Raw genomic sequence first — 14700 nt, 5'->3', positions numbered from 1 at the left:
AAATGACAATCGATTTCTATATGCTTGGTGCGTTCATGGAACACTGGATTAGCAGCTATTTGCATAGCAGATTGGTTATCACAATGTAAAAGCATTGGCTGTGAATGGGGAACATCAAGAGAGTTTAAGAACGATTTGATCCATAATAACTCAGCTGTGGTTGCTGCCATTGCGCGATATTCAGCCTCTGCAGAGGAGCGTGACACTGTAGGCTGTTTCTTTGTTTTCCAAGAGATAGGGGAAGTGCCTAACATAATAAAATAGCCTGTGACTGATCGCCTGGTAAGTGGACAGCTAGCCCAATCGGAATCAGAATAAGCTCGAAGAAGAAGGTCATTTTCTGATTGAAGCAGTAATCCTTGACCGGGGTTAGCTTTTATGTATCACAAAATACGTAAGACAGCTTCATATTGAGCTTCGGTGGGATTCTGCATGAATTGCGATAAAACATGGACGGAGTAGCTTAACTCGGGTCTGGTAATAGTCAGATAAACTAGACGTCCTATGAGCCTTCTGTACCGTGCTGGATCCGAGAAAGTGGGACTTTCTGTAATAGCAAGTTTATGATTTGTTTCAAGAGGAAAGTCACAAGGTTTGCATGCAAGGAGGCCAGCATCTTCCAATATGTCGAGAGCATATTTTCGTTGGCTTAGAAAGAGACCAGAAGAACTGTGAGCCATTTCTATTCCAAGAAAATATTTTAAAATCCCCAAATCTTTGATATGGAAGCATGAGTAGAGGAAAGTTTTGACAGCATTGCATGTGGTTGCATCATCCCCAGTTAAGATAATATCATCAACATAGATGAGAAGAGCGATGAAGTGACCATTCTTGTGTAAGGTGAATAGAGTATAATCAGCCTTAGATTGAGTAAAACCGTAGGACTCAAGAGATGACCGCAACTTAGCAAACCAATTTCTGGGGGACTGTCGCAATCCATAGAGTGATTTATATAAGCGGCATACTTGATGGGGTTTGTGATGCTGGAAGCCTTGAGGAACTCGCATATAAACTTCCTCTTTAAGATCTCCGTGTAAGAAGGCGTTTGTAACATCTAACTGGTATAATTTCCACTTCTTGGCAACTGCTACTGCCAGAAGTGTCCTCACACTAACCATCTTTGCTACAGGAGCATATGTGTCAAAGTAATCTTCGCCAGGTATTTGATTATTACCAGCCGTGCTTTGAATCGCTCCACAGTACCATCTGAATTGTATTTGATGCGGTAGACCCACTTACAAGGGATTGCACGTTTACCAGGTGGCAAAGAAGTAAGCTCCCATGTTTTGTTTTGCTCAAGTGCATCAATTTCCTTTCGCATTGCTAAACGCCATCGTTCATCTGTGACAGCTTCTTTGAATGATTTAGGTTCGACTCCAGAAGAAATGGCAGCAAGAAACTGTTGATGTTCGGGAGAAAATTTAGAACAAGAAACAAAGTTAGCAATGGGATAAGGAATACCTGAGGATAGACTGGAGGAGGTAGAAGAGGCTGCTGGATTATGTGCTATGACATTGGTGCATGTATAATCCTTGAGATATTTGGGAGGATGGCGAGAACGATGACCACGACCCAAAGTTTATGATGCAGTAGTTGATGGTATTTGAGACTGTTCATGTTGGTCGACTAGATTATCTGATGTAACAGTTCCTGGTAGTATGGACTGTTCATAGTGTGCAACCAAAGGTAAAGAGCGTTGGTCAACATCTGCAGGAGTTGTAGGATGTGGTGCAATTTCGCAATCAACTGATTGAGTGGAAGAAGATGTGTCGTGTGCAGCCGGTGTTGGTTCTGCTTCAACATGAGACTGCATCAGTTGGGAAACTTCAATGTTGGTAGGAGTTTCTGTTTGGGTTTCATAGGGAAAGATGGTTTCTTCAAATACCACATCTTTAGAGACAAATATGGTCTGTGTATCAAGGTTATAAAGCCTCCATCCTTTCTTGCCAAAAGGGTATCCCAGAAACAGGCATCGGACTGACCTTGCAGCAAACTTGTCTGACGATTTGGGACGTGGATGAGCATAACAAAGGCATCCGAAGACACGAATGTGATTGTAGTTTGGTGTACGATTAAAAAGGCGTTCAAATGGAGTTTGTCCTTGAAGAAGAGGTGTCGGGGTCCTGTTGATTAGATGAACAGCAGTGAGAACACATTCTCCCCAAAATTCAATGGGAAGATGAGCTTGAAAGCGTAGTGCCCGTGCTACATTCAAAATGTGTCTGTGTTTCCGTTCGACTCGTCCATTTTGTTGTGGTGTGTCCACACATGATGTTTGGTGTATAATCCCCATGTCTGAGTAAACCTTACGAAGATTAGTAGCACAGAACTCTGAACCATTGTCGGATCGTATTATTTTGACATTGGCATTGAACTGAGTACGAACCATCAAGAGAAACTGAGATAAGTATTGGAACATTTCAGTTTTAGTCTTCATTAAATAAACCCAGACATTTCGGCTAAAATCATCCACAATAGTTAAAAAATATCTTGCACCAGTTAAAGAAGCAGTTTGATATGGACCCCATATGTCACAATGAATAAGATCAAAACATGAAGTAGTTTTATTAATGCTAACAGAAAATACAGTGCAAGTTTGTTGTGCTCTAAGGCAAATATCGCATACTGAAGAAGAAATTTCCTTATGTTTATTCATTGTAACAAAAGGGAGAAAATGCAAGGACTGAAACGACGGATGACCCAAGCGACGATGCCAAATATCTGCAGTCTGTTGTTTTTGAGCAGTACATGCAGGGGAGGATCTTTTATTTAAGGAGCCATGCACATAAACACCAGCCTGCAATCTACCCAGTCCAATCTTGATCCTCGTTGTGGGGTCCTGCAATTCACATCCAGTGTGAGTAAAAGAAATAATGCAATTTGTATCAGCAAGTAATTGAGCAACTGAGATAAGATTGCATTTTAATTGTGGAACATATAACACATCCTGAAGAATAATATTGGATGTCAACTGAAAAATTCCTCGTTGAACTGATACGAGTTGATCACCATCTGGTAAGCCTATGGAAGTAGGTGGAATGGATTCAACATTCGAGATTAATTGAAGATTCCCAGTCATGTGTTGAGAAGCACCACTATCCACTAACCAGGTGTAATTTGGAATGTGCTTACCAGAAAGTGTTGTAGTATTAGCAGAGGGTGTAGAGGGAGAGACAACCATGTTGGCAATCTGCTGAAGAATCTCAGGAGCCAGATTTGGAACGAAATTCGGGTTGGAAAACGTAGGTATGGCAGCTGCGGTTTGTGGTGCATGAGAACTAATTGTGTAGTTCCTTTTGTCATAGGGTTTGCCACGTCCTCTACCCCGACCATAGGGTGGTTTGCCATGATGTTGGTAACATTTAGAGACATCATGGTATAGCTTACCACAGTGGTTGTCATTGGCAGCGGAAGAATCTGAATCAGCCATGGGAAATTGGATCGTTACTGTTAAACTGATACCATATAGAAAAGTATGAAAGGATTGAATGATAAGTGTTGTATTGCTTTGTGGCAGATAGCCAATTATATATACAAATGACAACAAACTGAAACAAACGATAACAAACTATCGTAACAATACTAATACTATCGTAACAATACTATATGGAGAACAAACAAACTATCTTAACCAAACTATACAGATACAAGATATTAACAAACTCTTCCTAAAGACTTGGTCTTCATTAGTTGAAGAATAAGATCAAAGGTGATCTTATCCTAACATACAACTATATATAGGGGTCAGATTGCATTTGTTGAATCATCGAGTGCGTTCCAAAAGCATCAGAGAGTGAGAGATGAAGAGAGCGTAGCTATCTTCATTGTGATAGGTGCTGCAGCTGAAGGACTGTGAAGATGCTAGAGAAGGTGGAAGAATTTGACATGGAAATAGTGATAGAGTAATTTTGTTGAATAAACGTTAAATGTGAGTTTTATTTTTAGTGGGTTTTGATTCAGCAATTTTTTTGGGGAATGAAAGGTCAAGAGTCGGCAGTTTTTTTTGGTTTAACGTTCAGTTTTGTGTTTTTTAAGTTTACGAAGTTATGTGAGTTTATTGTGGTGTTAAGTGTCTTTATGTATTCGCGTGGAGTTACAAGTTTTGTAATTTAAAACTATTATTTGAATGTGAAAGTAACTACTTCTTCTGCCTGAAAATTAACTCCTCTGTTTCTTATTCTTCTCCCAACAAATTTGAGACTCTCACAAAGGCACTAAAAAAGTTTTTTTTATAGAGGTAGGATCCTTTGACACCGATGTCAAATTTAAAGTTTGACACCTCATCTGAGAATCGTTAGATCAAAAAAGATCAATGGTGTCACATGCTTACAAATCAGAGTCGTTGATCTTTTTTTATCTGACGGCTCGTAGATGAAGTATCAAACTTTAAATTTGACACCAGTGTCAAAGGATCCTACCTCTTTTATATATATATATATATATATATATATATATGGGTCAGGATCATTTTACACCAGTGTATGTTACACTCTCAATCTTGTCCACTGATCCCACTTATATCTAAGGGTTCAAATTTTTTAGTAATGTGAGTCATTGGATACAAATGGATCAATAGTCACGATTGAGTGTAAGACTTCTAACTCTTACACCGGTGTAAGAATATCCTGCCCCTATATATATATATATATATATATATATATATATATATATGGCAAAATGTTTTCTCTAGCCGCTGCACCTACAGCTAGTCAGGATCCGCATCCGGATCCTAGGATACGGCACCGGATCCTTGCTTTTTTCTTTTTTTTTTTAAATGCCGTGGGGCCCACTTTTCTGTGTCAGCTGTAGAGAGTGTTATCTACGACGGCTGCAGAAATGTTAAGCTATATATATATATATATATATATATATATATATATATATATATATATATATATATATATATATAGAGAGAGAGAGAGAGACAGAGACAGGATCAACTTACATTGGTGTAAGAGTAATAACTCTCACACTCAATCTTAACCGTTGATTTTTGCATATCTATCGATTATAATTAATAATTAATTAATGAGAATAACCTAATTAATTACAGTCGTTTGATGAACGGAAATAACGGTTAAGATTGAGTGTAAAAGTTATTACTCTTATACCAGTGTAAGTTGATCCTGTCTCATATATATATGTATATATATATATATATATAGGGTTCGCTTTTTCTACAGTGAATGTAGATAACTTATCTACAGTGAGCCCAAAATGACGTCGTTTTGAGGTGAAAATCAAGGTATTTTTGTAATTATAATTTATTTTAGGGTTATAATAGTCTTTTTCATTATAATTTTTTATTTTTCATTATATATGGGGAAAACAATTGTTATGTAATAGGAAAACTTTTTAGTTTCCTACAGACACTTCGAAATTCGTGTTGTTATGTTTTATTTTATTTTGTTAAAATTTAATGGTGGGTTCCACTAATTTCTGTATCAGTAACATGACCTTGTTAATTTCCTATGACATAACGCACTTAAAACCCTATATATATATATATATATGTAGGGAAAATACTTTTCCATGTTATTGGAGAAAGTATTTCTCATGCCACTCATACATCGATATGTGTGTTTTTTTTTTTTTAATTTCTTAATGGTGTATAATTACTCTTTACTAAATAATTTTATCTCAAAACTTACCATTAGATTAAAAAATTATACAGTGTCTTATTAATATAAATCAAGTTTAACATAATATATGCTTTTAAAATATATAAAATAATATTTATTTAATTATATTTTATTATTGTCCAACTCTTATAAGAATTGACACAAATAATCAATCTAATAGACAATTACAATTCAACAGATGGATCAATTTATAACGCAATTAATATGTAATAATTAAATCTGCGACTTCCCAATCACAATCAGTTCAACATCTAATTGTGATTTATAGTTTTGACATATATGAAAATAATAATTATTTGATTATAGTTTTATTGTCGTTGAAGTTGTATAAAATTTTGCATAAATAATAAACATAATAGATAGTACTTACAATTTATCGATTGGATGAGTTTGTAACACAATATGTAATAATTAAATCCAAGGATCAATTTTTAGGTTTTGACCATTTGACAGTAATATCATTTGTATTTTTTAAAATTTTACCTGAATTAGTTATGCCTATATTTTCTATAATTTTAAACGTTTTTAATTAATTTTATACTTTTAATATTTTGCTTACATTTAATATATTCGTAGAATACACATAATATTTGGTATTCATATACCTTCTTGAGCATTTTTTTATTTTATTTTTTATAAACAAAAGGGCTAGGAGCCCCAAAACCAAAGAAAAAAATGAAACTATCCAGGGAGTGTCACAGCACGCTCCCTTCCTACCGAAGCAAGATCACCAAGATATAAATGCTGAACACCAAGCGGAGGTTGACTAAAAAAACACTGATCAAAGCACTGATCAGCTTGCTCAGCAGAATCTAAAATAAAGTTAGCTAACCAATCTGCACACGAGTTGCCTTTCCTGAAATTGTGATGGAGAGAAACCTGCCACTCTTTACCAAGCCACGTCCGCATACGAAAAACCAACTGCACTTCACGGACTGCTGCACCACATTTGGTGAGCATAGTAATTGCCAACAGCGAATCACTTTCTAAGATAATTTTCCTGTAACCATTGCTCCAAGCTCTTTCCAAACCCCTCAGAATACCCCATAATTCAGCTTTAAAAGAAGAGCAGAAATCCAACTTATACGCAAATCCATCCAACCAAATACCTTGGGAGTTCCTAATTACACCCCCGCAAGCTGCCAAGCTAGGATTACCACGGGAAGCTCCATCCGTATTTACTAGGGGTGTTTGCGGTCTGGATTGGATCGGTTTTGGAAGCAAAAATCATCTGATCCAATCCCTTCGGTTTGATCATATAATCATCCATTCAGTTTTGATTTTTTTCAAATCCGATCCGATCCAATCCAATTTTTTTCAGTTTGGATTGGATCGGTTTTTAGAAAATCTTAAAATTTATTTCATGATTATTGTGCAAATAACATCTTTTGTACATATTGGCTTTGTAAATTTTTTTTGAAATACAAAATCATTAGTAAACTATAATATAATTTTTTTAATTTTGACAATGAGATATGAAGCTCTACAAAGATAAAATTTTGTTGATGAGATATGACTAGATTTTTTCTTGGGTTTAGTTGATGGGTTAATGGGTCTTGGGTTTAGAAATTTTTAGGCTATGATTAGGGAAATACCCAAGTAGGTAGAGGAAAATTAATATATTGATCGGTTTGGATTGGATCGGTTTTCATCAACCCATCCAAAAATCGATCCAATCCAATTAAAATTTGCGATTTTTAATCGGTTTTCTATTTTTCGGTTTTCGATTTATTCGGTTATCGATTTTTCGGTTCGGTCACCGCGGTTTGAATCGGTTTGGATCGGTTGATGAACACCCCTAGTATTTACCTTCACTAACCCATCTTCAGGAAAGGTCCAAGACACAAGGACGTTGCTGATAAGAGGACCAGGATTATAAGACTTTTGATTTGTAACAGCACTATCAACCTCTGAAACAAAATTTTTAATTATTTCTGCTTTGCTCCCAACCGGGGCACCTCTTCTCCATGATTCATCATATTCCTCCAACTCCAAATCTTCCAGCAAGTAACCAATAAAGTAGATAGCCATTTATCTTGACTACTATCCATGAAATTATCGCTAAAATTAATAGCAATTCAGTGCTCAATCGTAGAATTAAAGAAGACAACGCTATAATTAATAGGAATAAGACAATCCCAAATTTCTGCTTTACTCCCAACCGGGGGCACCTCCTGGAGCATTTAAATTGATACACGCTCCTTGTTATTAGATGATTGATCCCTTTCTGAATTACACTCTTCTTTTTTCTTTTTTCATAATTTCTCTTGTCATAGGAGATGAAGTCATGTTCAAAGCACTAAAACTACATCATTTTAGAGATTAAAAAAATTAATTAAGGATATTTTAAGAATTTTATTTGTTTCTTTGTTATATAAATTTTACCAAGATACCCTTTATTAATTTTTTTAATCCTTAAAATGATATAGTTTTACAGTTGATGAAAATAAATTTTTCTTATGTGACAAGAGAAATGATAAACCTAAAAAAAAAAAAAAAAAAAAAACTTTTTTTGGAACAAATTTTGAGTGCAACGGATGAACCTAAATCCTATCCAAAAAATAAATAAATTAGAATTTAAATAAAAATACTAATTAAAAACTAGATTTAAGTGAGATAAAATTTTCTACTTTTAGAAAGAAAGAAAAAAGAGTACACATTTAGGTACTCCTGTTGCAACTAATAAATTTTCCTTTTTCCTTCTTTTCAAAATTTCACAAAGATGTTGTGAACAATTCTTAATTCTGGGTGATTTCGTTAAAATTCAGGGACTGGAAACATGGGCTGTCAGCCTGTCATGTTCACAGTTCCATTTCTAGGCTGGCCTAGTCGTAGTCCAATTAATAGAAGATCGAACGATCTAAATCTCGTAGTTAATCTGGGCCCTACAAAATCAGAGGAGGAAAAAAAATACTTAATTATCTCCTATCACTTTATCCTCAAAATATTAATTTTATGGGAAATGCGGGTCTATCTTATGCTACAGAACATTCGATAATTATGTTGCCATTTTTTTTTCTTTTTTTTCCAATAGTGAGCCTTGTTATATTGTGTTTTAGCTTAAGATATACTCTCTCTGATTATATGACAGTATACAAACCCTAATTTTATACGGAGATTTAAATCGCAAATGTCCCAAAAATGATCGAATTTTTAAAATCCAATCCTTGAAACAGACTCCGCTAACCAATTATGTCATCCCTTGAAATTAATTTTTTCATGATTTTTTAAATACGAAAGGAAGTGATCACCGTTGTCTTTAAAATCAGATCGGAAGCATAATTTGATCAATCAAACTTTGAATTATGATGTATTTATATAATTAATTTATGGGTTTCGATTTTCTCATGCGGTAGGAGAAAATTTTCTCATGTTGTAGATACATCTTATGTGGGGTCCACATCTATTAAAAAAATAAAAAAGTAAAAAAAATATTGTACGAAAATTGAAGGGTCACTAGTAGGAGAAAATAACTCTCCTACGACATGAAAAAATATTTTTCCTTAATTTATAGTCTTAATTTCAAATCCATTTTTATCACAATGGTTAATGTTAATATGTTATCATCATATAACCACATTAATTAATTACATTTATCAGATTTTTAAATATATTGTTTGATTGAATTTGTTTAAAATATAATTTTAATATGATAAAATTCAATTTAAATATTCATTTATAGTGAATTGATGTTTTAAATTTTTTGTTCATTTTTTTCCTTATAAACTGCTTCTCGTTATATCTCAATTAACGATGATAGGGGTGAGGATAATTCTTAACATTCCTGGCTCTTCCTCTTTAAAAACTAATCAATTTCATTAAATGGATTATTATTTCTTATGTTATAGGAGATAATTTTATCTCTTATACATATATAAAAGTGTATGGAGCTCATGCGAGATCACGTGAAGAGAGAAGAAAAAAAAATGGACCCCACAGGATTTTGCGTGTGTATAATAAGAGATAAAATTATTTTCTACAATATGAAAAATATTAACCCATTCATTAAAATATAAAACTAAATTTCATCTAAATTCACAAAATATAATGTAAATTAGTTCATTAAAATAGATTGAATAAATAAAAACAAATTTATCATATTACAGTAAAGTAAAAAAATATATAGCATAAATATAATTCTAAAATAAATTTTAATCCAATAACATATTTCTAAATTTAAGAAAAAAATAAATTTAAATTAACATATAATATGAAAGTTTCAAAATAAATATGAATAATAATATGTTTTTTTTATACTTCAGTTATTTTTAAACAAATATAAAAAATTAATCTAACTTAACTAAAATTTAAGATTTTCAACTAGTTTTTAATGCAATTATTACAATTTTAAACCATTTTAATTTTTGGTGCACGTAATACCATTTTAATATTTAGTGCGTTAAAAATTGGGGTCCCAAATTATTTTATTTTTCAACCACAAACAGTTGGAATCATGGTAAACGTTCGGTGAGTCACTGTCTGTCATATATATATATATATTGGTACACAGTGACTGTCATATTATCTTATTATTATTATTATTTTTTGGCTTCTGTAAGTCGGTGACTGTCACATTCTCACTTCATCGTATTGTCCCCTATTTTTTTTAAGTAGCTTCTCCTTTCAAGCCCTTTGATAATAATAAATAATAATCATGATAAAAACTTGATAACTACCCACAATTGAATAGTTTTTCAATATAAGGATTTAGTTATGAGCTTCTTTCATGGCTTTTGAGTCTCCTAACTAAAAGATAATTAAATTTAAAATAACATTAGTTGCATTTTTTAACTAAGATTTCCCTCCATGAGGCAGAGAGAGAAATATTTAGTGACTATTTGGTTAGAGCTATAAATATACAGAAGTATGTTCTATATGTATTAAATTTTAAGGTTCTCAAAATTAATTTTGAGAAAAGTAAAATATTTTAAATTTTTCGATGAACATAATTGAGTTTAGTTGTGAGATTTACAAAAATTTTAAAAACGTCTATATTTACACTTTAAATATTATTTTATTCTACTATTTAAACAAAACATTTTTTCTAAATTTACTTAAAACTATCTTTTTCAAATACAAATCAATATTTTTAGTAGAGTAAAATCATTTTTGGGTCCCTAACAAAAAATTGATCCCCACTTTAGTCCTTTATATAAAAAAAGTTACGAAGTCTCTAAGAAATTCAAAGTGGACCCATTTAGTTAAAATCGTAGTTCCTCATAAATTCAAAAAAAATTCACATTAGTCCCTCAAAAGAACTAAAATGGGTTCATTTTGAATTTCTTAAGAACCAGACGACTATGGGTGATAAACGAGCCAGGTGCCTTTGGCTTGGCTCGTGAAGGCTTGAGCTTACATGCCTAATATTGGTTGTTGGAACAAGGCTTGGACTTGTATAAAAGCTCGTTTAGTAAAAATGCCTCAAGCTCCAATTCAAAAGTTCGGTCATAGAGCCTCTCAGGCTGGCCTAGTATATTAATTTTATTTTTATTTTTATTTTTTATACTATTTGTAATAGCCCTCTTCTCCTCTCAATCTATTTCACCCCTATTTTATTAGTTAAACAATTTTTTTGAATGATTTTGTTTTATATTATGTTGTTTGGATATACATTGAATTTACGAATATTTAGAGAATTACTAGTCTTGTTGATTGTATATTCTGTTTGGATAAATTTTAGTTGTCTTATTTTTTTTAATAGGCTAACAGGCTAAATCAGGCTTTTATTTTTTGTAAATAAGGCAGGCCACAGGTCGATAATATATTCATAACAGGTAACAGGCTTGGTAAGGTCGACACATTTAAACACATGCTTAGCCTTTTAAGACTATAGCTCGGCTCGGCTCGACCCGTTAACACCCCTACAGACGACTAATTTTTTTTGTAAGGGATAAAGTGAGAATCGTAATTTTTATTAAGGATCCAAAAGAGGCTTTATTCTTTTTAATATTAATTCATTCAAAAATCAATTCTACTAAACATTATACAAACCTTAAGAAGGGGAAAACAGAGATAAATATATATAAAAAATAATAAATCTTTATCTTTATTCTAGTAGAGTTTTTGTCATTTTTTTTGTGGTAAATAAGAAAGGGCTAAAACACCCCAGAGTTTTTGTCATTAATTTAGTTTAATTTAGGCACTCTATAAAACTAAAGTAATAATGTTTATATTTTCGGAGATGTTTATTTAAAACATACTTATTCGTTATATACATTAAATGGACAGAAAATAATAGCTGAAAAAAGAATTAAATTTTCTTAATCTTATAACTGAATTAAAAGATTTCTGCTTATATATATATATATATATATATATATATATATATATATTTTCAGCTATTTGAAATAAACTTATCTTAAGTTACCCTTTTTAAAAACTTATCTGCTGACATGGAGAGAACGAAAAAAATAACTTTAACATTATAACTATGTACTATCTTGAAATATATAGTTAAAAGGGATAACTTGAGATAAGTTTATTTCAAGTGGCTGAAGAAATATTTTTCATAATATATATATATATATATATATATATATATATATATATATATATATATATATATATATATATATATATGGGTCCATGTTTTCTTATGTTGCATGAAAACATGAGATAACAAAAGTAGAGACAAATTACATGTGGGTCCCATATTTTATATTAGAAAAGAAAAAAATAATTAATTGGCACTGAAAACGAATTAGTGTAGGAAAACTTTTTGCTCTCCTATTGCATAAGAGTATGATTTCCCATATATATATATATATAGGGAAAAGTATTTCTACAGCCACTTTAGATAAGGTTATCTACAGCTATTCCTTTTTAACTAAGTATGACCGGTCATACTTAGTTATAACAATAAAGCTGTTCTTTTTTTTTTTCTTTCTTCAGACACTGTCGGCTGATGTTGCGGAGAGAGAAAATACAATTTTAAAGTATGACCGGTCATACTTAGTGAAAAAGGGGTAACTGTAGACAACCTTATTTAAAGTGGTTGCAGAAATATTTTCCCCATATATATATATTGGCTTTAATATTTTTATAGATAAGTTATCTATATTCATGCTCAAAACGACATCGTTTTGGGTTGAAAAATTAAAAAATTATAATGAGAAAGACTATTATTTATAATTACAAGAATGCCTTGATTTCTTCCCAAAACGACTCAATGTAAATAACTTATCTATATTGACTACAGAAAAAAAACCTTGTATATATTCCGAACCGATATAATGGGTCTTACATGCTCTAAGAAATATTAGATTTTATTCACTAAAGATAAATTCTTTCTATAATATAGGAGTCTATCCAACCTTCTTGACAGAACTACGAGGGATTTTGAAGGCCTGGAGGTTGCTTGGAATAAGGGGTGGAGGCAAAACATTTTTAAAAGTGATGCAAGCAATGTCATTGCTATGCTCACTAGGCAAGGTGATGCAGCTAGGGGTGAAACTGGGCCGGGCCGGTCTACAGGGGCCTACAGCCTGGCCCATCACTGGCCTGGCTTGGCCCAGCCTTGTTAGTTAACAGATTGGGCTTAGGCTGTTTTAAAAGTTTGTTTACTAATTGGGTCGGAATCTTAATATAATGAGCCTGGCTCGTGAGCCTCCAAGCTAACCCAATTATTCATCCTCGTTTTTTTATCACCGGTTCCATACCAATTGCGATAGCCCAAGGTCATAGACTCACGCTATACTTTATTGCATATAAAGAGTATCTTCACTATTCTCTAGGGACTAGGGCACAGCCGCACAGGTTGCTATCTGAGTCTATGAAATCGATCTCGTGGAATTAGACTCCATCCACAAGGTTTGATTCGTTTGTCTTGATATACGCCAATGCCATCCATACGCTTTATTATTTGATAGAAAATATTATTGTTGATTTTTTTATTAGTTCAACCATTTATTATTATCCTTGTTCTTTGATACTATCCTTGTTACTGGAGACTTTTTTGTTATTTTTTTATATAGGTTTAATTTGTCGTCGATTGTTTACATTAGTACAAGTTGTTATGTTTTACTGTACAAATAAATTTATCTGTTCTTATGTTTTGTTAATAACAACGTGACAAATTGTATATATATATTTGTTGTACTGTACAACTCAACCATATATATATATATATATATGTTGTACTGTACCGGAGACATTTTCTAAATTAACAAATCAGTTTTTGTCATGTACTGTACATCACAATCACATTCTGTATGTAAATTGTGATACTCATATTCTCTCTCTCTTCCAATGCTGTCATCGTCATCCTCTAACTGTCTCAATCCTTCAAACCCCCATTTTCTTCTTCTTCTCTCCTAATTACAATTAAATAAACCCCAACCCTTATTCTCACTCTCTGACTCACTCACTATCACCCGAAGTACAATTGTGTACACAACACAATACAAGAAAATCAGTACACAATTCCAATGGATCCTCCTCTCATCAACGATTCCACCATTTATTATATCGCTATATATATTTATATTCGTTATTTGTTGTTAATTATTATTTAATAATTAATTTAAATATGTTAATGTCATTCCCATTTATCATTTAGTAAGTTTTTGAATTCACGTTCATAAAAAAAAAAGTTTTTGAATTCACTAATTCTTTATGTAATTTACTTGTATTTTATTATTTATGTCGTTTGTTAATATTATACTACTGTTTATGTTATTTAATTATTATGTTCAATTTTTTGTTAACTATTTCTAGTAGTTTAGTCAATTTTTTATAGAGTAAAGCCCGTTTTTGGGTTTCAAACAAAAAACACGGTTCTCACTTTAGTTCTTTACAAAAAAAAATAGTCCTGAGATCCCTAAGAAATTCAAAGTAGACTCATTTAGTTGAAATAGTGATCCTACACAAATTCAAAAAAGATTCAAATTAGTCCATCAAAAGGACTAAAATGAGTCTGCTTTAAATTTCATAGAGACCAGACGACTATATTTTTTTGTAAGAGACTAAAGTAAGAACCGTATTTTTTGTTAGGGACCCAAAATGAGTTTTACTTCTTTTTTTTTATATTTGTTAAGTTGATAGTTAAAGGCTGAGCTAA

This window comes from Gastrolobium bilobum, unplaced genomic scaffold, assembly GCF_033153095.1.
Source record: "Gastrolobium bilobum isolate Gb01-03AN ecotype WA unplaced genomic scaffold, APGP_CSIRO_Gbil_v1 utg913, whole genome shotgun sequence".
Taxonomy (NCBI): domain Eukaryota; kingdom Viridiplantae; phylum Streptophyta; class Magnoliopsida; order Fabales; family Fabaceae; genus Gastrolobium; species Gastrolobium bilobum.
This window is presented reverse-complemented; position numbering follows the sequence as displayed.